The sequence below is a fragment of the Eriocheir sinensis genome, chromosome 65, assembly GCF_024679095.1.
Source record: "Eriocheir sinensis breed Jianghai 21 chromosome 65, ASM2467909v1, whole genome shotgun sequence".
Classification (NCBI taxonomy): domain Eukaryota; kingdom Metazoa; phylum Arthropoda; class Malacostraca; order Decapoda; family Varunidae; genus Eriocheir; species Eriocheir sinensis.
Window position 1 is genome coordinate 9,892,443 of NC_066573.1, and position 4,848 is coordinate 9,897,290.

The following is a 4,848-nucleotide window of genomic DNA, read 5'->3' on the forward strand; positions in this document are numbered from 1 at the left end:
GTTAAAGACGCTATCCACTGCCATCTTATTACGCCTTGGGATAAGAAGTTAGAGGCCGCCCACCTACTCCTCCTGCCGTTCCACCCCCCTCGTCCCTTTCCCTCCACTTCGGCCATGACGTATTAAGCCTTCACAGAATCGCCTAAACCCTTCTTCTCTTCCCCTTCTGCTCCTATTACTTCCTCCCCGTCAATAGAGTGTAGTTTAAAGACCACTCACCCACTCACTCTCTCACTCACTCCTCCGTTAGTCTTTTGTTTCATCCTCACGCCCTTCATCAGATAGCCACACTTCACCTCCTCGAGTTCTACCTTTTCTACCACCAGTTTCTTTTCGGTGTAGAGTGAGAATATAGATGCTGTCACCCACTCATACACTCTCTCATTCGATAACTCATTTCTCCTTTCCTCACGCCCTTTACAATATAGCCACACATCACCTGATCCCAGTGTCCTACCCTCTCTCCCCTACTCACACCATTCCCACTTCGATACAGAGTGAGGATATAGATATGCTCACCCATCACCCAGTCCAGTAGAAGGCGTGGGATTGCCTTTGTAACGGCTCCCACTTATGGTCCTAATTTTTGTTTCTTGATTATGATTGGCGTTGTCGTGTCTTTTAGTCTTGGTGAATATTCTTATTTTCTTTTGATCTGTTAGACCATTCATTTTTCTCCCTTTTCCGCCCTTTACAATACAGCCACACACACACACACACACACACTTGTCCTACCCTTTCTCCTCTTCCCCCACCTTTTCACTTTCTATATAGAGCGAGAAAATTGATCCCGCTAACCAACTCATTCACGCCCCTATAGTCTAACCCCTTTCGTTCCCTTCTTTCATTTCTTCCTCCTCTCGTCCTCTTTACCAACCCACCACCACCACCACCACCACCATCTCATCCTTGACCTAATTTTATGCAAGGTCGCGTCTCGGCAGAAGAGCTTGTTTTAATTATCCGTATTCAGGGTTAGACGGCTGCGCATGTCTTTTTTTATTTTTTTTTATTCTTTGTCGTGTAATTAGGTCGTGATGTTTGTGTTTTGTTTTGAACTTTCTTTCACTTCGTTTTGTTTTTGTTTTTGTTTTCTTGTTTTGTTTTTGTTTTTGTTTTCTTGTTTTCGTTTTTGTTTTCTTTATCAGTCACTAGTTGCTCTCTTTTTTTCTATCCTTTTTGTCTTTCTCTTTTTCTTCCATCGTGTGTGTTTTGTTTTGGATCTTCTTTCACTTCGTTTTGTTTTTGTTTTCTTGTTTTGTTTTTGTTTTTTTCTTCGTCAGTCACTAGTAGTTCTCTTTTTCTCTATCTTTTTTGTCTTTGTCTTTTTCTTCCATCGTGTGTTTTGTTTTGGATCTTCTTTCTTCTCGTCGTTTTCTTCGCCTATTTTCTTCGTCAGTCACTAGTAGTTCTCTTTTTCTCTATCTTTTTTGTCTTTGTCTTTTTCTTCCATCGTGTGTTTTGTTTTGGATTTTCTTCCTTCTCGTCGTTTTCTTCGCCTATTTTCTTCGTCAGTCACTAGTTCCTTTTTTCCCATTATTTTCGTCTCTTTCTTCCATATTGTGTGTTTTCTGTTGCCTTCTTTTTTCTTCTTGTTTTTCTTCGTCTTTTGTCGTTGTCAGTTACCAAGTTTTTTTCTTCATTTCTCTGTCGTTTGTCTTCGTTATTTTCCTCCATCACTCACCGATTTTCTTTATTGCTTTATCTCTCCAGCGTTATCTTTATCTTTCGTCACATATCAGTTTCTTTTTTTCTCCATTACCTTCTCCGTCATTCTCTTTATCATCCGCCACTCATCCTTTTTTTTCTCTTTCCATTATCTTTATCTTACTATCTCATCGCTTATCAACTCATATTTATCTCTTGCATCATCATCATCATCATCATCATCCTCTTCCTTATCCATCACATCTTTTTTTTATCTCCCGCGGTGTCGTCTTCTTCCTCGTCTTCATGTCCTTGTGTTAGTCTTACCATATTCTGTCTCGTCTCCCCTCGTGTCCGTCTCCCTCATAATCAGTTTAATGAAGCCTGTGAACCCGGGAGTCTTAAAACATAACACTAAGAATGATTAAGCTGAAAATGGTGTGTGTGTGTGCGTCTGTGTGTGTGTGTGTGAGAGAGAGACAGAGAGGGAGAGAAGTGCGTGTGTGTGTGTGTGTGTGTGTGTGTGTGTGTGTGTGTAACCAGGAGACAAGGGTAGGTGGGTTAGGGCAGCAACAGATATGCATTTACATCTTGTCTTCGTATATAGCTGCTTACTGGCCACCCGGCATACCAGGGGGTGACGCCGACGTTTGCTGGTTAAAAGTGGTTGTATCTGAGCCCACCGGTTACACGGGGGAGGAGGGGGGGCGCCTCATCTCCCCCCTCTCCCCCAACTGCCTCCACACCCACACTCTCCACGTCTCCTCCTCTCCTCCCTTCATATTGTTCCACGCCCCCACCACCACCCTCCCTCAGCTAATCCCCAGCCTCCCCTCCCTTCTACTCTCCCCTCGCCACCCTCCCTCACCCCCCTACCCCCCATACACCCCTCCCTCACTCTCCCTCCTCCCCCCTATATCCCTGCCTACCCTTCTTACTTAATTCTTCCCCCGCCTAGTCTTGGACCTCGTGTAGCCAGGCATTGACGAGGGGCAGACTGGTACATGGCACTCAGTCTTGGATGATACCTCGCGCAGGGCACTCCCCGGGCACCCAACGCCACTGACTACACTCACAGTTCATTGCCCCGCCGCTGACTGGGCCGTGCTCGCTCGTATACCCACTTTTTACGCCTCGTTTTTGGTCCGGACGCCAGTGTGAGTGACTTGTGGGTTCGCGGCGGCGTGGGTGCGTAAGACAGGCAGGAAGAGAGAGCAGTAAGACGTCTTTGGTGGTGTGCCTTCAAGTAGTTGTGGAGCCCCGGACACACTCATAAACACTGACCAGAGTGACCATGGTGGAGAACAGCGAGACACGAAGTGGTGGTGATGGTGGTGGCGGTGGAGGAGAAGAGAGAAGATGCAGTGAAGCGAGAGATAGAGGTGGAGGAGGAAGAGAAGGGGACGAAGAGCAGAATGCCTTCCCGCCGGACAAAGACAGTGATGTGGATGCAAAACGTGTACCTTTAGAGACGCCGCCAAGTGACTCTTCTCCTTTCTTCGACGAGGAGGACCCGGCCATGCGGAAAACATCAAAGGTAAACAAAAGACGAACCGGGACCACCTTGCGCCACGTGGCTGACACTTTTGGAGGCAGAAGGGAAGGAGGGAGGGAGGTGGGAGATCAGGAAGACAGAGGGATAGGTAGGAAGTAAGGGAGGTGACCAGGAAGACAGAGGTAGAGAGAGGAAGAAAGGGAGGGAAGAAAGGTACGCAGAGAGAGACGGAGGATTGAGAGATGGGATATTAATAAGGTAGAGATTTACATAGATATGCGGGTGACACAAACCCTATGGTAGCCTGTCTTTAAATCTAAGGGAAATTACACTAAATCAATAACCATCAAGACTATTTCTAGCTCAACATATATTAAGATGATGGGGTGGTCGATTTTTTTTTTTTTTTTTTTTTTTTTTTTTTTTTTAACGGATAAATCGTGTTGCACTGGACCCCCGAAGATGTGAGTTTATTCCATTTTCGTGTTACAACGTTGGCGAAGGAAGATTGTTAGTGTAGTCTGAGTCCATTTGTTTACGTTTAAGTTTTGTGCCATTATTTCTCGTTCGAGGCGTGTTATCTAGCATACACATTTTACACTTGCCCACTTTCGTTTGATTGGTTTTCAACATTGAACGTTTTCCTCGGAAGCGACGTTTCTCAAGGGAAAAATCTACAACGCCCCGCCGCGAACAGTCCAGCTACTTCATCGGTTCAGGGTCCAGTCCCATTCCTGATCTCGTTTTTGTTGTTTATATAATTAAAGAAAAAATTCGGATTAGTTTCACAGCTGACGGCAGTATTTCATCACGCCGCTGCCTGACTCACTCGCCGCCTGGCTTCATGGTAAAATCTGGAATGTACAGGCGAATGTATTACGGTATTTTTCTCCTTAAGATAATGTTTAATTTCACCGTCCTTGGTGGACTTTTATCATTTTTGCACTTCTCGCTAAAATAGACAAATGTATTCTGCTGAGTAAGTAAAATTGACTTCAAGTTTTGTCACGCTTTATCCAAGCTGGAATCATTTGATAATTGCATCTCCGGCATTTTTTTCTGATTTCGCAGAAGATTGTTTTTGAAATTAGGTTCCACAGCATTATTTAAGTCACTTTTATCTGAGTTCTAAATATCAACGCGTACCAATTTGTGATCTCAAGAGCTGAGAGGCTCTCCTACCCTAACACTATTGAATAGATTATCCTTGGTCACAATAACAAGGACTATAGTGTATTGTTTCAAGTTGGTTCTGTAACCTTTTGAACATCAGGCATTCTATGTGACTCCCGTCTGTACCCGAGAGTGACGCCAAGTCTACGCCCAGTCTATATGAGGGTGATTAATGTATCGTAAAATCAATGTTTCGGTATTGTTAAGTGATTGTCACACAATACTAAACATTTCAGTATCAACAAATACATGCACCCACGTATTGAAGATTACAGAAAACGATATTGATGACTTTAGACACTTCACCAAAAATCGCATCAACCCTAGAGGTGGAGGTGTCTCCCTTTGTCAAGAGTTGTTTGTAGCTTGCTGAAAGAACACCAGGAGGCAACAATCTGGAACATCTGTGCGTAAATGCTGGAAAAAAATATATATGTTACCTGCAGGCCTCAGGGACAATTACTTGTTGATACTGAAATTCAGGGCCATGCTGGGCAATTCTGGGGCAGAGAGGAATTTTGTAGTAATTTTGG